General features: G+C 37.5%; 1 protein-coding gene across 1 annotated transcript in view; it reads left to right on the top strand.

The window, feature by feature from the left end:
• The first annotated feature begins 20,887 nt into the window (after window positions 1–20,887).
• The window catches only part of LOC113219185, a 491,184-nt gene continuing 485,409 nt past the window's right edge, over window positions 20,888–26,662 (top strand). Inside the window, exon 1 of the mRNA XM_026444616.1 lies at window positions 20,888–22,662. The gene's annotated coding sequence lies outside the window, so the exon portion shown is untranslated. The remainder of the gene's footprint in view (window positions 22,663–26,662) is intronic.

The raw sequence follows: 26,662 nt of genomic DNA, 5'->3' as shown, positions 1-26,662 counted from the left end.
CTCGCCCGGATGCCCTCTCCTCCCCCGCCGTCATGCTTCGTGGGCAACAAAGTTGAGCGGAACTTAGGACAAAAATATCCGCGAGCCTGTTGGCCGTGCAGGCATGAAAAGGGGCGGAGGGGAAATGGAGGGAAACGGACGGATGGAATAAGCATAGAATTCCGAAACAGGGTTTAGTTCTGTGGCGAGTAGCAGGGTGGCCGGCCCTATCGATGCAACGACGAATGGTCGGGAGGAGGAAGAGGAGGAGGAGGAGGAGGAGGAGTTCATTACGCATGGAAAAATAAACTAAAGGGAGCTGCTCGACTGCGGGGCCGGTAGAGGAAGGCCGGCGCTGCAGCATTCAATGCCATACACCCCTCTCCCCCGTCTTCCTCTTTCCCTTTGTGCCCCACGGCACAGGATCCCTCATCGAGAGGAACCTCCATGGCCCTTATCCTCCTTTGCCTCTTCCTCCTTCGTATTGTGTCCGGCCCTTCCACTTCCCCTCCTCTCTCTCTCTCTCTCTCTCTCTCGTTACTAGCCTCTATGCGAGCCGCGTAATGATTTAACCTCTCTTCCTATTAATCATCGAAATTAACCCTCGCCCGCTCCGAAGGTTAATCGCTCCGAGTTTCGAACTATTTTTCTTTCCTTCCCTTCTTTCCTTTTATCTCCCTCCCCTCTCCTGTGTAATTCGTAATCGAGGATTCAACGATTCGCTACGGGAGCGAAGCCTTTGAAAATATTCGAACGCGTTTTCATTGATCGGAAAGATCGAGGAGATTTGTTCGTACGCGATATTGGATTAAAGGTATCTCTTTAAAGGGTTAAAACTTAACTTTTAATCTCTTCACCTTTCAAAGAGAAACAAGAATAAAGCTTCATTGAACTGAAACGTGGAGGCGCGTAAAAAAAAATCGCGGATAACTCATCGCCAACAAGTTCAACTTATCATACAATCGTGAATTTTACGTCCAATCAATCTCCGCGTTGTCCGAACATTAGATAGAAATATTAAACACCGATCCCTTGGGGAAGTATAGGCGAGATTTTTGCGAGCTCGGATATATATATACATATATATAAATAAAGAGCGCGGGGTGTCGTTCGTTCCTCCATCCGTGTGATAATGTCATCGATTATTGATGCGGGACGCGTTTATCAAGGATTGATCGGGAGGGCAATTAACACGACATTACCCAGGCCGATCCGCGTAAACCGTGATCGAAAATCGGACGCCGGGCCATCATCATCGTGGCGTAAAACATCGATAAATACACGTTTCGCAAACGTGGACGTTATCGATCCGCTTGTCAATCCGACATTCGTAACGACTTGGAACGTAAGTGCGTCCCCTGAGGGGGGGTTGGAAAATCGGTTATCGCGACAGCCCGTGCCGCCAACTTTCCGATCAATCGTTCGGATACACCAGACTCTTCTGGTGTCGAGCACGGATCCCGCGGTTGATACGAGCCACGATCGATAACGCTGGCCGCGATCTCTGCTCGGAGACCTTTCTGATCGCGTTTTCGAGAGCGGGGGTGGGGAGAGGCGAGGAGGGATATATATACAGAGAGAGAAAGCCGGGAAGGGAGAGGAATCGGACAATAATGATGCGTTTCATTGGATCCATTGTGCCCTTCCCCCCGAATTCAAGTTCACAGGTACAATTGATGTGTATCTATCGCCCGCCACTGTCGAGCGTCGCCATTCAATCGACTTTCAATCTCTGGATGGTGTCGGCTCGCGAGGGACTGGACGAAAGGAGAGGGGCCCTCCTCCTCCTGTTTCCACCGAGCATTAGGCGCATTGTATCTATCGATTTCCGACCGGTTTCGCTTCGCGTCTCCCTTCATCTCGATTCAACTTCTCCCTCCACGCGGGCAATAATAATTGTAAACGATTTTCGAGTGTACGTTTATTCGAATTACATCGAAAAATGTAACGAACGTATGTATATTAATTGTTGAATATAATATTAGGTTTTATTGCATTAACACGAGTATATATACTGGACGATATTGTATTAAGGATGGAAGGCTGGAAGGCTATTACGTTTGGACCTTTCTCATTTCTCGTTTCCCCCCTTCTTTATTTTTATTCTCCGTTCGTGTAATGGGAAAAAGGTGGGTACAATAAGCAGTGTCCCTACACACACCTACACACGCGGGGATCATTTCCTTTCACCCGGGCTAAGAAACGTCACATCTCCGTAGAATGCCGTTGGAAATAATAATTCCGCGCGAAAGTTTCGTCCGATTGTACGACGACGGGATATTATTACGTAAAACACCGACTCGAATCGGCCATCTTCAACTTGGATCGCGCCAATCACGGTAATAACCGCGAACAATCAATTTCGAGAGAATCGTGATGTTATTATTTCCAGCGAATTCACTGCCACCTGGCCCAGCAAGAAATTGACACGGTACTCGAGAATATTTGGCGGTCGTGCTTTCACTTTCGATTAAATCCGAGATTGATCCGTTTATATCGAAGCGGTGAAAGTGCGCCGTAATTCATTCACCGTTACGTATACACTCGTACGTATCGCGATCGTAATAACAATCCTGTTAAAAAAGAAAGGGGAAAAAAAAAACGGTATCGCTTTCGTTGGAAATTTAATGGACGATTGTGCAAGAATGGACGTTATTTACGAAGAATCGTAATCGCGTTTCTTACTTTTGCTTTCGTCGTTTATGCCATTTCGTCGACCATAATTCTTAAAGTTTGAAGTTTCTCGGAACATGCAAGAATACCAACACCATATTCTCTTCTCCTCCGCTCTCCGCAATTCCAATATTTGCTTTCTTTGACACGTTATCACGGGAATGCTTAAAGTTACGTACTACATTTACAAGCAGTTGCGATAAATCATCAGAGGAGATCCACACAATTCCAATATTTGCTTTCTCTCGGGCGTACGATCGTAAGATTTCGATACTTAAATACCGCATTCATCTTTTCGACTATTCTCTCTCTCTCTCTCTTTCTCTCCCTCAATGGATCGTCTCCTCGACTCGAACGCAATTCTCTTTCCTCAAAAAAATCTCGATTCCTCTCTTTATCGCGGGGTCCATCGAAAGCCTCCGTTCCATTCGATCGGAGGCTTTTAAGAAAATGCGCCACGTATCGGATGGGAACGGTGTCCCCCTACGAAAAGCGGACGTTGAGCCGAAATTACGAGCGATCCGCGCGCGCTTTTTGATCTAGAAAGCGGAGGGATACCGGCGGCATTCGCGGGCCTATTGGCACGGGGAGATCACGCGTGTGATGCGTGACAGTGGGCCCCGGGACAACGAATAATAGATATTACCACAAAAGCGGCGTGTGCCGTCACGTTGAAAATTGATTGGACACGGTACCGGGTTGAGGTTGATAAGGCAACCTCTTGTTACACGTATCGTAGATATATATATATATATATATACGCATTTGTCCACAACGTAGATCGCAAATACTTCGATTTTCTGCCTCGCCATGGAAATGGAATCGTATTCAAATTGAATCGAGAAATAATCTTCAACGCATTTAAGTTATTCATAATTGAAAATAATATTACGCTCCTACGTTTCTTTCAATTTAATCAATCATACGTTTTATTCTTCGAATAAATAGTTGTCCTTTCCGCCGAGTATTGTCAAATTGGCGGTTTACGAAAAATAATTTTTAATTGGAAATGCAATCGATTCGACAAACGTGGACGAGGTTTCGCACGCGTATATATCATCGAGATAAAAAAAAAAAGCGAAATGTTCCCTCGCAATATCTTACGGGTGATATTCGCATCCACCAACACAGGGGCAAGTTTTTCATAAAACTTTTCCACGCCGCCAGTAATCACCGAGAGAATCACGAGCGTCTCGACTCGATACTCGTTAACGCGCGCCACGCATATCCGTTTATAACGGGGCCGATTTTTCTCTTTTCCCCCGCCGACGAATTATCAAACACATGCCCGGCTCGTTACCACGCCGCCTCTTGCGGTATGGATGCTTTCGTTTTCCCGTCTACGTGTCTACGTGAATTCCCCCGCTCGTCCAGAGTGCGGATAATCTAATTATCCTGGACGACAAATCTCGTTAGCCGCGCTATGCCCATACCCGACGACGTCGACTACGACGACGACGACGACGACGACGACGACGACGACTACTAGGACGAGGACAATGTCGTCCTTGACGATGCGAAACGCAACGGCGTAAACGCACATAGCCGGTTGATTCCAGTTGGAATAAAAGAAAAAGGAGAATAGAGGAAAAGGAGGGTGAAAGGACGAATGGAAGGAAGAGGGAGAGATCGATCCAGGTGAGAAGGAGGTTTCACGAGGAGGGAGGGCGAAACGAGGAGGAGGAGGTGGATTCGGAAGCAACAGAGAGGAGGATATCGTTAACGTAATCACGAATTTCTCCGTGAAAATTATTCGTCCGCCGACCCCTCCTCCCCCGCCCGTTGCTCGGCCAGGGGAAGGCAAGGTAGAAAAGAAAAACGTTTACGGGGGCTTATGCAAATGCAGGTAATTAATTTCGCGAATCCTATTAGCCCTGCCCAACGGTCGTGGGTGCAGGAAGGCGGAAATTTTCTACTGGTAGCCACCTCTCCCTTCTGCCCACTTCCTACCCCACCTACCCGCGATACTCGACTTTTCGAGATTCTCGACTTTCGAACCAATAGTGGAGTCCCCGTGTCCCGGCCGGGGAGGGTTCATTTCGAAGCGTGCAACGATTATACGTTTCGAAAGTATTCGTTTAATTGGATCGTTCTCTCTAAACTCCACTCCTGTACACCGGCTCCCCCCTCCTCCCCTTCCCCCCATCGAACGCGAAATCTCGCCGCGTCGGATCGGCGGTGGACTCCGACGGACCGATTTTACGCAGTTTAAAATGTAATTTGGAAGAGAGAAAGAAGGAGGAGATACGATTTTATCTGCTAAGCGAATGAATTGTTATTACGTCAATGGGGTTGGAGAGTTTAAACTGGAAACGAGCGGCCAAGAATCACGGTTAAACGTTCGATCGTTATTTCCTACTTGATATTAGTAGATATTAACATCGTGAAGTTCTTTTCAATTTCCATATATATATATATATCTATTGAATATTCCAAGATTCGAATATATTTTTATCATTGTCGATACTCGACATCGCGCGTACATATATCGATTCCTTCTCGCGTGTGATGCGTCATGAATCTTTAAACGAGTTCGAGAAAAATCATCGAGGGAGAGAGATCGGTAATGGAGAAATTAAATAAATCGCCGCGGCGTTCTTCTAAAACGAATTTTTCCCCGATAAATGTTGACCGCTTTTTTTCACGTAGTTTTCCCAATGGATCACGATTCGCGGTTCGATTTTTACAATCTCCCTCCCCCCACCTCGTATCGTATCACGCAGGAACGACTCGTGAAATTTGTACCCGCGTGTAATCTTCCTCTTCTTTTTTTTTTTTTTTTTTTTTTTTCACCACCACCACCACCGTGTTTTTCGTTACAACCCACCCACGAAGCCCATTCGATTGTATTCCTGTCATTCCGCGGGATCGGTCGCATCATTGTCATAAACGGTTCGACGCTTCTGCTGACCCAACCGGCAGCAGTTAATGTGCCTATCGTGAAAAATTCGTTAATTTCACAGTGACTGGCTACGACCAGTTGTTCCTCGTCCCCTCCCCCGTTCTGCACAAGCCTTTTCCACACGCGCGCGTGTGTGTGCGTGTATAGGTGCAAGTGAAATCCATATCGGCACGACGACACAGCTCCCGTACCAGCTTTTTGGGTTCCGAACCCGGGGAGAGGGTTTCCGCGCGCCCTTCCGACGTCACGTATTATTGACGGCTTAAATTCATTAGATTCTCTCGCGGAACAGCGGGGAGAGGAGATGAAGGAGGGAAGGAAGAAGGGAAACGCGGAGCGGGAGCGTGATTTAGACCATCGAGATTGAGACCAATTACAAGTGAGAGAAAAAGGGGAGGGGTGGAATTTGGGGGGAAAAAATTTTCTCGCGTGTACCGTTTTAATTCCTGCCTGTTGTTGTATTTTTCAGCCTCTTCTTCTTCTTCTTTTTTTCTCTTTTTTAAGCTTGATAGTTTATTTTCGAAACGAGCGGTGGATAATTGAAGGATAAAGGGAAGTTTGTAAAAAAAAAGGGGAGAGAGAAAGGATAAATTAGCGCATACGCACACGCGCGCCTCCCTCTTTCTAATTTGGTTTTTAACATCTCGTTTTGTAATGAATATTGAACCGCGTCCGGAAGAGCACATCGTGAACGTGAGATTCAAGCGGAATTTGTTGAATTATGAACGCGGGGATGAGATATTTTCGAATGTTATGTTCGGATGGATGGGAAAAATACTTTACGCCGAAACGAAATGGAATGATTATTCCATTGGCGAGAAATAAAAATTGTCAGTTAAACAAGAGACAGTTAAATCATCGACGATTTGTGCAATCGTGAAATATGCGTATGGGGAATAACTGGAGGAGGGGGAGGCCTTTCGAAATTAGTAGCAATAAGAAAGAATTCAAATTTATGGACGATCCTTTAATTCGTCTCGCAAACAAGTTTCAACCCCTTGGAAATTACTTTCAATGGGATTTTGCGTGAACGAAAGAGCGTTCTTCAATTTACCATAAAAGGAGTGATTTAAGATTCCGTCGGCATTCTTAAAATTATATCTCTATCATCCATTTTGTACCCTCTCCCCTCTCCCCAATCGCGAGTCTGGTGCAAACGCATTTTTCTTCCGGAAGCAAGGATACCGAGGGGAGGGGCATAAGTTATTTCTTTGGTTCAATGCTACGAAAGATCTTCGTGGGGTAGCTTCCTCGACGATACCATTTCATTTCCCGATTTCTTATATTATATACCCGAAATTTCGCCCCTCGGACACCCTCGTGGAATTAACGCGCAAGATATCTGGTAACCGGCGATAACCAACCAACCAACCAAAAAATAATTCTACACGCGAGAATAAATCGAAGAGAAACAATATTATTCTTGAATTCGAAGCTTGAGAAATAAAAAAAAATATACCGTAAGATGTATTTCCATCTCGAATTCTCTTATTCTCATCGAAACCGAATATACACTCGTGTAATTCTACATCTAGTTTCGAAACGGAGAATTTGCATGTGAAATTTTTCGCATCTTCACCGACCGATCAACGTGAAAATATTTCGAATATACACGGAGTGAAGGAAATCGGGAACACAGCTGTACAAGGATATTTAAAGTCCCTTAAACTCCGAAGCGGAAAAGAGGCACGCCATACCATCGTCAGGATCGTCTTTATCGTCTGGTCGGGGAGTGATTAACTTCCCTTTCATTAACGCAGTATTTTCGTGACCTTCGCCGTATCCGAGGTCTCCTCCTCGCCCCACGAACCGACCTCGCGCATTCCTCATCGCATTTTAAACCGTCTCACCCCCCTCCTCTCCCAAGGTTATATCCTCACCTTACCCTTTCTATGAAAGTCTGTCGAGGGCCGAGTTAATAATGTCCCCACAATTAATAATCGTGAAATTAATACCCAAGGCACCGGGAATAAAGATGTATAGAGGCTGCGCCGCCCACCCCTCCCTCCCCCGTTTTCACGCCTTTATCCGCATTCGCCGTATCTTTCCGGATTAAACCTTATCCGTCGCGTTTTCTCTCTCATCGTCGTCTTTCGAGCTATCTTCAGCCCGCATCTTTTAGCACAAGTTCTTTGATATCTGGATCCGTGAAATTTAATCGGATTTTTGGTAAACGCGTTTGACTCTGGAATTTATCCTCTCTCTCTCTCTCTTTTTTGTCTTACGCATTGAAGATACCGAGTTGAAGGGGAATGCTGATTCGACGGGACAGGGAATGCAAATAAAATTTCGCATCATTCAACATTTTTTCTTAATTTTTACTAATAATTAAAAATTTATTTGCGTATTTGAAGATTTTAATTGAAGTTGGGAAACGGAAAGTGAATGTGAATCATATATATATATTTGAACACAATAGGAGGATGAAAACTTCGCGTTAGTTCAATGTTAAAGTTCAACGGCGATGATAAATTAAAGAAAAAAAATTTCACAATAATTGAATATATATATATATTATAAAGTTTCGATGAATTCAGAGTTCGTGCACGTCCTCGAACGGAATACGTGGACCGAGACGTGTTTTGGAAGAAAGATCTAAAGTTATAACGACCACGAATGTCGTTTCCAATCGTGGAAAACGTAACCAACCGATGTTATGCCTCGATAATGCCACAGGAAAATACACGGAGTCACGGAAAATTCGTCGGACCTCCTTTCATCCACCGATTCATTTACCAATCCCGATTGAAAGACCACGGCGAATCGATGACCTATCCTATTTTTAAATCAATTGCTCGCTACGTTGGAACGCGCATCCGATGAAAAGCCAACCCTACCTATCGATGAAATCAAACCTTGAGCTCGCCAAATTCGTTTTAGAGAGCAGTGGTACAGCTTGTTCGAATGGGATAAAAAAAAAAAAAGAAAAAAAAAAAAGATACAATCTGGGATCGAGTGTTGGAAATGAATTAACTATTTCGATCATTTCCACTGACAAGGAAACATTATTCAATCCGTTGACAATATCTCGTGGATTTTTTTCTTTTGATAAATCGAAAATATATGCGAAACCATTTTTTTTTTTCAGAACGCTTTGCACGAGATTATCTGATTAAAATATATTTTTTTTTCTTTTTTTGATACGATATGGCGATTTAGATATTATATATTTTATTTTTCCGATATATTATTCTATTGAATTATTAAACGGAAATATTACAGATTATTAATATATCATACACGGTCTGTGATGATACGAACAAATTATTAAAATAAAATATCTCTTTGATGGGAAAATTTGCATACGTCGAAATAACCTACTAAGCAAAGATAATCTCGACTACAACATTGATACTTTCATTCAGCTTAGCTGTTTTTTTCCAGTCATCAAAAATGTTCTAGTTTTTATTCAACAAAAAAGTTCGCGAAGCCTTTCCTTATTTCGTGACACAATACGCGATTTTGCGAAATCTGCCAACGACAACTTGTTCACGGGATGAATATTCATGCGCAAACATCTACGCAAATTGTGGAACAGGTTGATCGCAATTATACAAAATATAACGCGCTCATACGAGAGCTAATTCACAAATGCGCGGGCACACTGTCAAAGAGGAAAATAACGTTTCTTTATTGCGACGCGAATCGCGAGCAAACAGAAAACCTGTCAGATATTCAGATTTAACCCAGAATTTTCTTTGATAATGCAGCGAAACATTCATATTCCGCGAGAACTGTATCCTTTGAAATTATCGTTAATGCGAAATTTGTGTGTATCTGTGAAACCGAGCAAAGAAGTGGACTGAGAATGAAAGATATGTGAAAAAAATCGAAACAAAATTTGCATTTCTCAAGATAAAAATAATAATATGGGAGAAAGAAGAGATTATCTTTGATATATATTAATTACGTGACGCGAAATGGATATATAGTCGCGATAATAATACGAAAAATAATTTCATGCCTACAAATGCTATCCGTTAGCAATCGTATTATAAATAAAAAAAAAATTATCGCAAGAATTATCTTATTATTTTTACCAATCCCAATTCGCGAGAATAAATCCCAAATTTAAAATAAATCTCGAGATCCAATAAATTTAAAAGCTTTTCTCCCAACGACAACGCAAACTCTCTCGTATCTACATATAAGAGATGAAATCCGAGGTTAAAACCGTCCCAAACAACTCGCGATCCCTTTTAACCGTCATTTCTTACTTCGTCGCAATCCCTCGCGCATCAGGTATAATCAAAAGTCGTGGGCAAGGAAATTAGAAAGGCGGCGAAGTTCGAGGGAGTAGTCTGCGGTGCGTAGAAAGTGGTGTTGCGGTGGACACCTCTCTTCCATCTCTTGTTTCCGGTGGCGAGGGCCACCCGCGCGCGTACAAACCGCCTTTTCCATTCCCTTGCGAATGGAAAGTGCTCGCCAGTCGCGGGTGCAATTAACTGCAGCACGGACAAGCGCGCACCGAGCACTGCATCGAGAACTCTTGCTCGTAATTCGTAAGGTATTTCGTGTGGTTAGACTTGGTAACTTTGGCGCGTGACACCTGCCGCGCGTAATCAACCTGCCGAATTAACTAGGTTTCTCTCGATCGTACTAACCGTGCCATTACGTGCATTCCTTTTGCAACCGTGCTGCTAGTCAGCCATATTGTCTCAGTTTCGACCGTTACGTTCAAGTCCAATCGACCAATGGGAAAGATCAGTTTCCTTTCCGTTTAGCTATTATATCTCGTAATAAATAAAAATAAAACGAAATTCTACGAATATACGAGCGAAATTAAATCACAACGATGTAAATGTGAACGTAATTTACGAACTTTTACGCATTTACGCATTTACGCAATTACGCATTTAGATTAAATCTAACGATCTTGATGTAATTCAAACCATAGAAATACATAAAATATAAACAATATCAATAAATTCGATTATTTTTCCGACAGTAAGATATACTAGAATCGTATTCTTTACGAGAAATTATTCAAAATTCATCTTAAAAACGATACGACGTATATTAACGTATATCGACGCCATATTGAAATGAATTCTATTTCAAATATTGTACTCACTCGAAACAGCATCCACATATGGGCAGCATAAGCAGATATTTAGCGAATTCAGTTGAGCGAAGAAGAAATGACAATCAGTGAAAGGCACATGCACAAAAATAAAATATACACGCTTCAAAAACAATTAAGAATCAACTTTGCACTTCACGAGACACAAATTAGCGAGGATCAAACGCACTCACGACGAAAGACTGAGATCCTCTTGCGGTCACTTTCGTAATTATTTTTTTGTTTCTCTTTGTCTCCTGTAGGAGGCTCATGTAACAATTTTCGTCGATAGTTCGATCGAACGTTTCCCGTCTGCGTTAATTCCTGTAAATTAAAATGTGAAAAAATGATTTCTGATAAAATAATTCACGTAAATATTTGATAGATCATGGAAATCGATAAGAGATATATTAATATCAATTCGAATATACGTACTTTCGATGAAAACGTTCGAAAAAATTGCTATGCAATTACGCAATTCGAATATCGAAGATTTTACATTAAAAATCGTTTCGTACACTAAAATAGACATTCGTTAGTCAAGGATATTCCTGCGTAGAATGAAATATACTTGAAGTCTTTATAAATTTTATTAGAAGAAAGTTTCATTCGTTTATAGACGAAATCAAGTTGCAATATATTTCATACTGCGCAGAAGAAATTTCAATATGGCGGAAAAACGACTCTCTTACGCGAACAATAAGGGCCTCTACATACATAATCCTTCATTTCTGATAAGTGTGTACAAAATTAAGCAAAATTATTTATGAAGTACCCGTATCTAATAATCACAATACATATAAATAAAATAGAATCAATTTACTGCTGGTATAATTCAACTCTGAAAAAAAATATAAAAAAAATAAACTTTCATAATTATTTTTGTTTCTCTTTGTCTCCAGTAAGAGGCTCACGTAACAATTTTCGTCGATAGTTCGATCGAACTTTACGCGTTAATCGGTCTGTGTCAATTTGTGTAAATTAAAAGGTGAAAAAGTGTTTTGTGGTAAAATAATTCTCGTAAATACTTGATAGATCCTATTAGAGATCGATGATATTTTAATTAGAGATTTCTATTCGAACAGGCAATATTCGTATTTTCAATGGGAACGTTCGAAAAAATTGCGACGCAATTACGCCATTCGAATACCGAGGATTTTACGTTAAAAATCGTTTCGTACATTAAAGTAGACATTCGTTAGTGAAGGATATTCCTGCATAGAATGAAATATACTTGAAGTCTTTATAAATTTAGAAGAAAGTTTCATTCTTTTATAGACGAATCAAGTTGCAATATATATGCAATATATATTTCATACTGCGCAGACGAAATTTCAATATGGCGGAAAAACGACTCTCTTACGCGAACAATAAGGGCCTCTACTTACATAATCCTTCATTTCTGATAAGTGTATAAAAAATTAAGCAAAATTATTTATGAAGTACCCGTATCTAATAATCACAATACATATAAATAAATATAATAGAATCAATTTACTGCTGGTATAATTCAATTCTGCAAAAAAATTAAAAAGAATAAACTTTCATAATTATTTTTGTTTCTCTTTGTCTCCAGTAGGAGGCTTACGTAACAGTTTTCGTCGATAGTTCGATCGAACGTTACGCGTTAATCGGTCTGTTAATTTGTGTAAATTAATAGCTGAAAAAATTTTGTGGTAAAATAATTCTCGTAAATACTTGATAGATCCTATTAGAGATCGATAAGAGTTATTTTAATTAGAGATTTCTATTCGAACAGGGAATATTCGTATTTTCATTGCGAAGGTTCGAAAAAATTGCGACGCAATTACGCAATTCGAATACCGAGAACTTTACGTTAAAAATCGTTTCGTACATTAAAGTAAACATTCGTTAGTCAAGGAAATTCCTGTGTAGAATGAAATATACTTGAAATCTTTATAAATTTTATTAGAAGAAAGTTTCATTCTTTTATAGACGAAATCAAGTTGCAATATATTTCATACTGCGCAAAAGAAAGAAATTTCAATATGGCGGAAAAACGACTCTCTTACGCGAACAATAAGGGCCTCTACTTACATAATCCTTCATTTCTGATAAGTGTATAAAAAATTAAGCAAAATTAAGCAAAATTATTTATGAAGTACCCATATCTAATAATCACAATACATATAAATAAATATAATAGAATCAATTTACTGCTGGTATAATTCAATTCTGCAAAAAAATTAAAAAGAATAAACTTTCATAATTATTTTTGTTTCTCTTTGTCTCGAGTAAGAGGCTCACGTAACAATTTTCGTCGATAATTCGATCGAACTTTACGCGTTAATCGGTCTGTGTTAATTTGTGTAAATTAAAAGGTGAAAAAGTGTTTTGTGATAAAATAATTCTCGTAAATATTTGATAGATCCTATTAGAGATCGATAAAAGATATTTTATTTAGGGATTTCTATTCGAACAGGCAATATTCGTATTCAATGGGAACGTTCGAAAAAATTGCGACGCAATTACGCAATTCGAATATCGAAGATTTTACGTTAAAAATCGTTTCGTACACTAAAATAGACATTTAGTCAAGGATATTCCTGCGTAGAATGAAATATACTTGAAATCTTTATAAATTTTATTAGAAGAAAGTTTCATTCTTTTATAGACGAAATCAAGTTGCAATATATTTCATACTGCGCAAAAGAAAGAAATTTCAATATGGCGGAAAAACGACTCTCTTACGCGAACAATAACGGCCTCTACTTACATAATCCTTCATTTCTGATAAGTGTATAAAAAATTAAGCAAAATTAAGCAAAATTATATATGAAGTACCCGTATCTAATAATCACAATACATATAAATAAATATAATAGAATCAATTTACTGCTGGAATAATTCAATTCTACAAAAAAATATAAAAAGAATAAACTTTCATAATTATTTTTGTTTCTCTTTGTCTCCAGTAGGAGGCTCACGTAACAGTTTTCGTCGACAGTTCGATCGAACGTTACGCGTTAATCGGTCTGTGTTAATTTGTGTAAATTAAAAGGTGAAAAAGTGTTTTGTGGTAAAATAATTCTCGTAAATATTTGATAGATTCTATTAGAGATCGATAAAAGATATCTTAATTAGTGATTTCTATTCGAACAGGCAATATTCGTATTTTCTATGGGAACGTTCGAAAGAATTGCGACGCAATTACGCAATTCGAATATCGAAGATTTTACGTTAAAAATCGTTTCGTACACTAAAATAGACATTTAGTCAAGGATATTCCTGCGTAGAATGAAATATACTTGAAATCTTTATAAATTTTATTAGAAGAAAGTTTCATTCTTTTATAGACGAAATCAAGTTGCAATATATTTCATACTGCGCAAAAGAAAGAAATTTCAATATGGCGGAAAAACGACTCTCTTACGCGAACAATAAGGGCCTCTACTTACATAATCCTTCATTTCTGATAAGTGTATAAAAAATTAAGCAAAATTAAGCAAAATTATTTATGAAGTACCCGTATCTAATAATCACAATACATATAAATAAATATAATAGAATCAATTTACTGCTGGTATAATTCAATTCTGCAAAAAAATTAAAAAGAATAAACTTTCATAATTATTTTTGTTTCTCTTTGTCTCCAGTAGGAGGCTCACGTAACAGTTTTCGTCGATAGTTCGATCGAACGTTACGCGTTAATCGGTCTGTGTTAATTTGTGTAAATTAAAAGGTGAAAAAGTGTTGTGTGGTAAAATAATTCTCGTAAATATTTGATAGATCCTATTAGAGATCGATAAAAGATATTTTAATTAGGGATTTCTTTTCGAATAGGGAATATTCGTACTTTCGATGGGAACTTTCGAAAAAATTGCGACGCAATTACGCAATTCGAATATCGAAGATTTTACGTTAAAAATCGTTTCGTACACTAAAATAGACATTTAGTCAAGGATATTCCTGTGTAGAATGAAATATACTTGAAATCTTTATAAATTTTATTAGAAGAAAGTTTCATTCTTTTATAGACGAAATCAAGTTGCAATATATTTCATACTGCGCAAAAGAAAGAAATTTCAATATGGCGGAAAAACGACTCTCTTACGCGAACAATAAGGGCCTCTACATACATAATCCTTCATTTCTGATAAGTGTATAAAAAATTAAGCAAAATTAAGCAAAATTATATATGAAGTACCCGTATCTAATAATCACAATACATATAAATAAATATAATAGAATCAATTTACTGCTGGTATAATTCAATTCTGCAAAAAAATTAAAAAGAATAAACTTTCATAATTATTTTTGTTTCTCTTTGTCTCCAGTAGGAGGCTCACGTAACAGTTTTCGTCGATAGTTCGATCGAACGTTACGCGTTAATCGGTCTGTGTTAATTTGTGTAAATTAAAAGGTGAAAAAGTGTTTTGTGGTAAAATAATTCTCGTAAATATTTGATAGATCCTATTAGAGATCGATAAAAGATATTTTAATTAGGGATTTCTTTTCGAATAGGGAATATTCGTACTTTCGATGGGAACTTTCGAAAAAATTGCGACGCAATTACGCAATTCGAATATCGAAGATTTTACGTTAAAAATCGTTTCGTACACTAAAATAGACATTTAGTCAAGGATATTCCTGCGTAGAATGAAATATACTTGAAATCTTTATAAATTTTATTAGAAGAAAGTTTCATTCTTTTATAGACGAAATCAAGTTGCAATATATTTCATACTGCGCAAAAGAAAGAAATTTCAATATGGCGGAAAAACGACTCTCTTACGCGAACAATAAGGGCCTCTACTTACATAATCCTTCATTTCTGATAAGTGTATAAAAAATTAAGCAAAATTAAGCAAAATTATTTATGAAGTACCCGTATCTAATAATCACAATACATATAAATAAATATAATAGAATCAATTTACTGCTGGTATAATTCAATTCTGCAAAAAAATTAAAAAGAATAAACTTTCATAATTATTTTTGTTTCTCTTTGTCTCCAGTAGGAGGCTCACGTAACAGTTTTCGTCGATAGTTCGATCGAACGTTACGCGTTAATCGGTCTGTGTTAATTTGTGTAAATTAAAAGGTGAAAAAGTGTTTTGTGGTAAAATAATTCTCGTAAATATTTGATAGATCCTATTAGAGATCGATAAAAGATATTTTAATTAGGGATTTCTATTCGAACAGGCAATATTCGTATTCAAGGGGAACGTTCGAAAAAATTGCGACGCAATTACGCAATTCGAATATCGAAGATTTTACGTTAAAAATCGTTTCGTACATTAAAATAGACATTCGTTAGTCAAGGAAATTCCTGCGTAGAATGAAATATAGTGAAGTCTTTATAAATTTAGAAGAAAGTTTCATTCTTTTATAGACGAAATCAAGTTGCAATATATTTCATACTGCGCAAAAGAAAGAAATTTCAATATGGCGACAAAACGACTCTTACGTGACCAATATGGCCTTCTATATACGTAATTTTTCATTACTGATAACTATTGACGAATTTAAGCAAAATTATCCGCATCTAATATTCACTTTACTAGTAAGTAAATATAATAAAGTCAATTTATTGTCGATATAATTCAAATCTACGAAAAAATATAAAAAGTATTTTCGTAATTATTTCTCTTTGTCTCCTGTAGGTGGCTCATGTCACAGTTTTCGTCGATAGTTCGATCGAACGTTACGCGTTAATCGGTCTGTGTTAATTTGTGCAAATTAAAAGGTGAAAAAGTGATTTGTGGTTAAATAATTCTCGTAAATATTTGATAGAGCTTATTGGAGACCGTTTAGACATATTTTAATTAGGGATTTCTATTCGAATAGGGAATATTCGTATTTTCGATGGGCACGTTCGAAAAAATTGCGACGCAATTACGCAATTCGATGATTTTACGTTAAAAATCGTTTCGTATATTAAAATAGACATTCGTTAGTATAGAATATTTTTGCGTAGAATGAAATGTATTTGAAATCTTTATAAATTTTATTAGAAGAAAGTTTCATTCTTTTATAGACGAAATCAAGTTGCAATATATTTCATTCTGCGCAGAAGAAAGAAATTTCAATATGGCGGCAAAACGACTGTTACGTGACCAATATGGCCTTCTATATACGTAATTTTTCATTACTGATGACTATTGACGAATTTAAGCAAAATTATTTAAAGTACCCGTATCTAATATTGACTTTATTAATAAATAAATATAATAAAGTCAATTTACTGCCGATATAAAGATCAAATTACAAAAAAATATAAAAAGTAGACTTTCGTAATTATTTCTCTTTGTCTCCTATAGGTGGCTCATGTCACAGTTTTCGTCGATAGTTCGATCGAACGTTACGCGTTAATCGGTCTGTGTTAATTTGTGTAAATTAAAAGGTGAAAAAGTGATTTGTGGTTAAATATTTCTCGTAAATATTTGATAGAGCATATTGGAGATCGTTTAAAGATATTTTAATTAGGGATTTCTATTCGAATAGGGAATATTCGTACTTTCGTTGGGGACGTTCGAAAAAATTGCGACGCAATTACGCAGTTGGATGATTTTACGTTAAAAATCGTTTCGTACATTAAAATAGACATTCGTTAGTGTAGAATATTTTTGCGTAGAATGAAATATATTTGAAATCTTTATAAATTTTATTAGACGAAAGTTTCAATCTTTTATTAATTCAAGTTGCAATCTATTTCATTCTGCGCAGAAGAAAGAAATTTCAATATGGCGGCAAAACGACTGTTACGTGACCAATATGGCCTTCTATATACGTAATTTTTCATTACTGATGACTATTGACGAATTTAAGCAAAATTATTTAAAGTACCCGTATCTAATATTGACTTTATTAATAAATAAATTTAATAAAGTCAATTTACTGCCGATATAATTCAAATCTACAAAAAAATATAAAAAGTAGGCTTTCGTAATTATTTCTCTTTGTCTCGTATAGGTGGCTCATGTAACGGTTTTCGTCGATAGTTCGATCGAACGTTACGCGTTAATCGGTCTGTGTTAATTTGTGTAAATTAAAAGGTGAAAAAGTGATTTGTGGTTAAATATTTCTCGTAAATATTTGATAGAGCATATTGGAGATCGTTTAGAGATATTTTAATTAGGGATTTCTATTCGAATAGGGAATATTCGTACTTTCGTTGGGGACGTTCGAAAAAATTGCGACGCAATTACGCAGTTGGATGATTTTACGTTAAAAATCGTTTCGTACATTAAAATAGACATTCGTTAGTGTAGAATATTTTTGCGTAGAATGAAATATATTTGAAATCTTTATAAATTTTATTAGACGAAAGTTTCAATCTTTTATTAATTCAAGTTGCAATATATTTCATTCTGCGCAGCAGAAAGAAATTTCAATATGGCGGCAAAACGACTCTTACGTGACCAATATGGCCTTCTATATACGTAATTTTTCATTGCTGATAGCTATTGACGAATTTAAGCAAAATTATTTAAAGTACCCGTATTTAATATTGACTTTATTAATAAATAAATATAATAAAGTCAATTTACTGATGATATAATTCAAATCTATGGAAAAATATAAAAAGTAGATTTTCGTAATTATTTCTCTTTGTCTCCTGTAGGTGGCTCATGTAACGGTTTTCGTCGATAGTTCGATCGAACGTTTCGCGTTAATCGGTCTGTGTTAATTTGTGTAAATTAAAAGGTGAAAAAGTGATTTGTGGTTAAATATTTCTCGTAAATATTTGATAGAGCATATTGGAGATCGTTTAGAGATATTTTAATTAGGGATTTCTATTCGAATAGGGAATATTCGTACTTTCGTTGGGGACGTTCGAAAAAATTGCGACGCAATTACGCAGTTTTTACGTTAAAAATCGTTTCGTACATTAAAATAGACATTCGTTATTGTAGAATATTTTTGCGTAGAATGAAATATATTTGAAATCTTTATAAATTTTATTAGACGAAAGTTTCAATCTTTTATTAATTCAAGTTGCAATATATTTCATTCTGCGCAGAAGAAAGAAATTTCAATATGGCGGCAAAACGACTCTTACGTGACCAATATGGCCTTCTATATACTTAATTTTTCATTGCTGATAGCTATTAACGAATTTAAGCAAAATTATTTATAACGTACTCGTATCTAATATTCATTTTACTAATAAATAAATATAATAAAGTCAATTTACTGACGATATAATTCAAATCTATGGAAAAATATAAAAAGTAGATTTTCGTAATTATTTCTCTTTGTCTCCTGTAGGTGGCTCATGTAACGGTTTTCGTCGATAGTTCGATCGAACGTTTCGCGTTAATCGGTCTGTGTTAATTTGTGTAAATTAAAAGATGAAAAAGTGATTTGCGGTAAAAAAATTCTCGTAAATGTTTGCTGGATCATATTAGAGATTGATAAAAGATATTTTAATTAGGAATTTTTATTCGAATAGGGAATATTCGTACTTTTGTTGGGGACGTTCGAAAAAATTGCGACGCAATTACGCAGTTGGATGATTTTACGTTAAAAATCGTTTCGTACATTAAATTAGACATTCGTTAGTGTAGAATATTTTTGCGTAGAATGAAATATATTTGAAATTTTTATAAATTTTATTAGAAGAAAGTTTCAATCTTTTTTAAATCAAGTTGCAATATATTTCATTCTGCGCAGAAGAAAGAAATTTCAGTATGGCGGCATAACGACTCTGACGTGATCAATATGGCCTTCTTGATACATAATTTTTCATTTCTGGTAAGTGTATTCAGAATTGACAAATATTTTTTATAAAATATCCGTATCTAATGATAATAGCAATAGCAACAAATAAATATAATAAGATGAATTTACTGTCGATATATTTCAATTCTATAAAAAAATATAAAAAGTATAAAATTCAAAAAACCGATCAAATTTAGAAGGAAAGTAAATTTTTGTATTATTTAAATCGATCGAAGAGTTTTAGTTTCTGCATTTTGATTCGAAATATTGCATACAATTATCGATTAGAAAAATTATTTTGCTTTTTTTGCAAATATCTTTGTCTTAAAATTTACACATATATTTCGATATTTTTTTTTCGATTCGATGAAAAAGTTAGACATCGACTTTTGAAATTCGAAATCTACAGTGAGATTGAATAGTTGAATGAACGAAGTCTGGTATAAGTGAATGCACTGACTGATTGGAACGACCGACGACGAATTTTATCTTATTTTATTTTGCTCGGATATCTTGATTGGATTGCTCATCGTGTCTTTTTTTTTTTTTTATCGATTCTGAGCAAGAATGAAATAATATAGCTAGTTAATCAGATCGAAAAGACTATTCGCCAAAATAGATTATAAATAATAAAATTTAAACAAAAGAATATATAGGAGAACGAAAATCCAAATTTTAATCAAACTCGCGAAAATTTATGACATTTTTCGAGAAAGGGATTGAAATTTCCGATAAAATCTCTAAAATTTATTTTGCATTCGTCGCTTATTTAATCGATTTATTATTCCGTAAATGGAAAAATTTCTATAAAGATCACGCGATACCATTCGTTAAACACTTATCAAGATTAAATTAAATATCTTTGACGCGATATCATTATCGGCAAGACCAATCATCGCGTTTAAACATGTAACGTATACGCGGGGAATACAAGCAGAAATGTAACAAGAGCAAGAGCAACAAGTGCTCAAGACGTAATTACCCCTTAACTTCGCTTTAGAGACCGTTACCCGGTTTAACAAATCTGCGTCCTGTAGAAACAGCAAAATAAATCGTCAAACTTCCGCTGGGGATTCGAAGGAACTCGTTAAATTCCTCTTCCTAATCCGCCCTGTTACCGAAAAAGGGGGAAAACGTTCAAAGACGCGTTCTCGTCCAAATGTAAATTTAATTTCGACCGACTTAAAGCAAATCGAGACGAAAAACTTCCTACGAAATCTTATTCATCCGGTCTTTTTCCTTTTTCTCTCGTGTTTTCAAAAAAATAAAAAAAAAAAAGAAAATATCGTATCGAAATTAACGCGAGCTTCGACGACGATTGATCATTACACTATACGTTCGAATGGACGAAAAGTTACAAAGTAATCGCTACGTATAATTTATCGAATCTTTTCGTATTTGATCTTCCTTTCTTCCTCTTTCTTTGGGATATTCGAAAATGCGATTATAGGTAGAATCATCGAAACGTGAAATAGATATATATACATATAAGAATCGTATTCAAATCAATGCGACTTTGATCATTGATCTATCGCTCTCTAATCTTTCGATATATAAATAATAATAATAAACGTTACGTACGAAATTATTCACCGAGTCCTCGTTCCACTTGATTCTCCTTCCCATGCTTCCATTCCAATGGAAGACGCAATAAAAGAAGTACGTTTCCCCGTTGCACCAAAATTCGCGCGATACATAGGGTCGAGATCGAAACTGGCGCGCGTGTTTGATCGTTGGCGAACGTTGGTCTCGCGCTATGTCCGGGCTGGGAAGAGTAAAAAAAAGAAAAAAAAGAAAAAAAAGGAAAAAGTATAACGAGGGGTGAAGTAACTAGAGGGAAAAAGGGGGGAGGGAGGGGAGAAAGGAAAGGAAGAGGGAGGGAAAGGAAGACGGAAAGAGACAAAAGAAAAGGAGAAAAAGGAAGAAACTTGGAACCCCCTGGCAACCACCCTCCCGCCGATAGATGCACCTCCGCGAGTAGCAGGAATAGAAGCAGCCTCCCTCCAAACCCGTGGTACGTGGCGCATGCCCATCCGGGAATCGAACCCGTGGAGGCACAACGTCACCGGCGAACCAGCCGCCGGGATCGTCAGTGCGTTTGGCGAACAGTTCGCGAACGGACGTGTTCTTTGCGGCCTCTTGGAGAACGCCTCTCGTCCAAGTATAAACACGGCGAGACGCGGAGGACCACCTGATCCGACGAGAGGGCCAACGAGTCGAGACGACAACTATTCCCGTGTGGGTGGGCCGCCTCGTTAGGGTGGCGTGGCCAGCGCGAGTAGAGGCCGCGTCATGCGAAAGGTCGTCGTCCGCTTCGTCGTCGCACACGTTGTTTCTTCATGGTCGACGATAACGGAGGAGAAGGCCGGCGAGATTGCGCGCCCTCGTCAGAGAACGCTTCCTCCTTAGATCGTCGACGGTACACCACCCGAGATTCGCCTCGAGAAAATCCTCGATCACGTGTCTAGATATATAAGATATATATATGTATAACGGATATATTTCGATATTACTCACGATCCATGCACGCGGTGTCGATCTTCTCGGAGGAAAGTGCACTCGAGACACCAAGGTCGTCGTCCACGATCAATGAACGCCGCTGCGTCTGCCGCCACGTGACAAGGCTCGCGGTGCACTTACTTCTTCTGTCCCTTCGAATGGCTCGTACCTCGTCGGGAAACCCTTCGAATCGGGGAACGAAGGTAGAAATTTTTCCATCCTCGAAATCTTCGTATCGCGTAGTTTAATGCGTCGTACACGTGGAACGGTCGTCCGATGATTACGACGTACAAGCTGTTGTCGTATAAGCTCGCGGGACCTTCGCTCGTCCGTTATCTTATTTTCGAAAGCGTGTTTGGTAAATAATACACCTGGCTGCCGAGTAGCGAGAAGAAGGTTTCGTTTCCAGGAACGCTCTTGCTTTGTTTCCATGACGTGTACGTTTCCCGGAAACAGAAGCGTTCGAGGAAATCCTTGTTTTCGTTGCGTGTGGTGTGAAGGAAGAGAGAAGGTTATTGGTGAACATTGTTCCAATTTTGCGTCGCAATAAACGGCCGCGTGGAACTTCTGTCGCGTTAGGTTAAGTGTTTGGGAAACGGGATAGGGGGAGAGTGAGAAGAGAAAAGAGAAGAAGGGACAGGTAGACGGGGGAGGGAAGGAAGAAAGGGACGCAAGTGACGTGCAGTGAGATCTGTGGTAAGGAGACTCTTGGGACTGCGAAAGCCCGCTTACGACGTGACATGACGGAGGAGATCGTACACGGAGAGGTTAAACGGAGAGGCGGAGAAGAGTGAAGAAATTGGAAAGAACGCGTGGTTGGTTCGGTAGGCAGGTAGCTTGGATTTCATCAACGTGGCTGGTGAGTTCCGTATTATTATTCATTATTAAAACACCTTGTCCTTATCGTGCACGCGAGGCGGTAAGGTTTGGTAACTCGGTTGGTCGAGAGGTGTCGAGACGGCGACGGGCGCAATTTTCGACCGATTCATGAATGAAAATGCGTCCCGTTGAATGTGAAATGGAAACATCAATCTTTTGTAAGGAGTTCCGTTGAAAGAGCAACAAGTGTTGCCGCTGATATTGCACCGCGGAGACAATCTTTGATATAAATTTGTAAACACGAGCGCACACGCACGCGCCCGTTTACACGCGAGAATGAAATTCGTAGGATTTCCGTTGATTTTTCCCGATCACCGTGTGTTGAGTAAAACAATGGACGCGGATTTTGCCCGGGATAAAAACGTTGAAAAATGTTCTTTCGTGCGGAACCGTGAAATGAACCGTTTATTCGTTTCGCGTATATCCAAGAAGCATCGTTGTTTTTTGCTGATTTATCGAACGTTTTTAACATCGAGCGACCATCAAATCTGTTAAATCGCGATCGGTTCGTAACATTTTTAAAACGGCACGTGCGAGTTTTTTGCGTGAAATTTCGTTTCGAATACATTAATTCGGAAAACGAATTATTCGTAAACATTGTCTATTAGTTAGTTCGAGTATTCGTTTAGTATTTTCTATAAATTGAGTTTGGTATTAATCAGAAAAAAATATATATATGTGTAACATAATTTCTCATAAATTAAATGTTATTTAAATAGACAAAGGAAGGAGAGAAATCTTTCGATTTCGCGTTGAAAATAATATAAATAATTTTCTTTTTGATATTAAGGTAATTAGGTCTCTAGATTTAAATTTCTTTATTTTATTTTTTTATATATTAATTTTTTACAAATTTTGATTTTCACATTAAATTTGAAATAAAATTGCGTAATATCGATGATCTTAATCTTTATTGGTTGGATACAACATTCGTACGGAATTATACGGTAAATCTTAGGTAATTAGATATATTTTTCATTTTTACAAGATGAACAAACAACGAAGAAAGATTAAGAAATCGGTATCGAAAATACATTCACGGAATTAAATTAAAATCAATGCCGAAAATTGAATTCGTTGAACGGATCCATGAGTGATTCATGAACGTGATAAGGATGATAAAAGTAACTGATAAAACAAGGAGAACTTAGGACTCGCTAGAGGAACGGTAACGATGTTAAACGAGGAACAAAATTAGATATTTCTTCGAGGAACAATGGGTTCGCTGATCCCAATAATGTAACGTAGGGAAAAGTCGTGTCTAATTTAATTGCATTATCAATCGTGAACATCGATAAGTATTTACGGCCACGAAACAAGTTATAAATTCTTGCGTTAATTCAACAAAGCTAATATAATCGAGTAGAGAATGAATTTTTAAAATTTTTTTTTTTCTTAATATAATTTTGTTACAATTTTAGCTTAACATTTAGATTAATTCTCGTTAGTTTGTTTCTACTTTCTAATAATTATTACAATTTCATTAAAAATTTTGCACTCTGCTACTATTTAATAATACAAAAGGATTAAGTGCAAAATTTTTTTTTAGGAATTTAAAATATCCGTCAATACGCGTGCAAAAATGGCAATGATTATTGCATATTTGATTATTGTCTTTCGCAAAAACTTGTCATTTCTGAATTATTAAAAGGAGGAGTAAATATTGATAACCAGACCGACATAAAGTTAGAATCAAGAAAATCAGAAATTAAAGAGTAAATAGCTTCGTGGTACTTTATCGAAGGCAATTTCGTTCAATTATTAAGTTATCTCCTAAAGGTTCTTTTCCTGAACTAAGCAGCATGGAAGAGGGAGAAAGAAAGATTATTCGACTGAAAAAGTTTTAATAGCTTTTGAAATATTTTCTAAATGCTTTTTCTTTCACATCTGTTCCATAAGTTCCGTTTTATCGACGTATTTCCTCGCTCCGCCATCGAACGCAATCTTTTGATCGCGGAATCAAAATTGTCTCGGTATCAATAAGACAAGAAATAGATTTTCAAACTTTATCGAAATAGAAAAAGATACGTGCAATCGGGTTCGACGCTTTTCTATATAAATATATAATTATAGAAAACGACATTCTCCACAAAGGATTACGATTTTCTCTTTGAAGAAATCGAGAAGAATTATTACTTTCTCACTATCTAGTCGCAATAATCGCGAACGAATTATCGATCAAACCCGCGACACGCAATAACTCTTATCCCTTCGCGTACTTGGTTTAATTTAAATTACAACCAAAAATAATTTAACGATCGGTCAAACGAGAGGGTTACATTAGGCCTCTGGGAGGGGAGGGAGGGGCGAATCGATGCGGCCTCATCACGCGAGGATCATTTCGTATATCGTCCTCCCTTATCGCCGGTTGGAATGAAGCCGATGGAAAGAATTCCTTGGCCTCCCTCTGAAATGGCCCAGAAAATATTCGCACGGGATTCCAGCCGCGATTCATCTTTCGTTTTCCATTCCATTCCCGACGCGTGGTGTTCGTTTTTTTCTCTCTTTCTCTTTCTCTTTTTTCTCTTTTTTTTTTTTTTGCAACACTTGGCATCTCGTTACATAGAACATTACAACCCCTATTAACGCGAGAATTCTCTTCGATAACGAAGACCACGAACGAACGACCTTTTTCTTCTCCACGACGTTTCCTTATCACGACTTATCTCGAATAGTTAATCGAGCCAAGGGATTGGTTTTATATATATATGTGTGTACGTTTCCAAGTATTTTTCGAGACGGTATGGTTGTCACGCACGTAAATACATGCGGGGGTGGATATTGCCGGCCGCAAATTATTTTTTGCTCTCGAGCGGCTGTTACATTAGCGGATGGGGCGAGGAGGAGTAAAAACGGGTAATACAGTCCGAAACGTTGGATGACAGCCGGTAAACCCCCCATCCCAATGGGGCTTATACTCCATTGGACAAATTGCCGCCAATCATAAATAATTGACAGACAATCACGAGGGATTTAGATTTTCCAGCTCCGGGTTGTCCATAAATTTGATACCGGTTTTCGTGACAATTCCGAAACTCTAATTTACAATGCGTTTCTCGTATTTACGTCATCTTTTCCCTCCACTGTCATCCCTCCTCCGAAATGCGACTAATAACGAAGCGTTCGTTCCGTAATTTGATCAACGATACGAAATATCCGAGTGCGCGAATCTTATTGAAACGATGTTCGATTCGACAAATTATTATTGCACGCTTCGAGAATTTTCGAAATTGTCATTTCACGATTGCTGATAATTCATCAAATTTGTTATATACGCGCGTTAAGAACTTTTTGATGTAATTGCGTGTAACTTCGAGGGTTAAATAAAATAAAAGTAAATTTTATTCGTAAAATTCAAGAAAGATTCTCTTTTCGAGAATCGTTTCATTTATTAATCGCGATAAAATAGATAAAATTGTTCGTTATTTGGAAATTTAAAAATTTTGACGATTAATCGTACAAAGATTATTCGTAAAATTCAAAGGTTCCTTTTTTTTTCTTTTTGAGAAAAAAATCGCTGGTTGGTTGGTCGGTTCGCGTGTATCTCGAGAATTTGTAGAAATCGCGCGTGATTCGGAGAACTGCCGTCACAGACACGGATCAAGATCGTGAATACTTAGGAGTAGCATGCCTCCTGTAATCAGATAACGAAGCTTACAAACGGAATACCGGGATGGTATTTTTACCTTTGTATGTCTGACAAAATACCATCCATTGTATATTTAAAGAGCGCGTATTGCCGTAATTTGTAAACCAAGTGTTCAGATTACGATCAATAAAGAGCGAACTCAACGTCTCTTCGTTCCCGTTCGTGTCGCGTTAAACTGTGAAGAAAGAAAAGATTCTTTTTTTACTCTTATTAAAAATTTTCCGTTCGAACCATCCGTCCTTCCGATCTCACATCTCGAGTATCGAGGATGATGCTCCTCGAAAAAAAAAGAAAAAGAAAAAAAAAAAAAGAAAGAAAGGAAACGACAACT

The sequence above is a fragment of the Apis mellifera genome, linkage group LG1 (assembly GCF_003254395.2).
Source record: "Apis mellifera strain DH4 linkage group LG1, Amel_HAv3.1, whole genome shotgun sequence".
Taxonomy (NCBI): domain Eukaryota; kingdom Metazoa; phylum Arthropoda; class Insecta; order Hymenoptera; family Apidae; genus Apis; species Apis mellifera.
The sequence above is the reverse complement of the archived record's forward strand: the minus strand, read 5'-3'. Positions and strand labels throughout refer to the sequence as shown.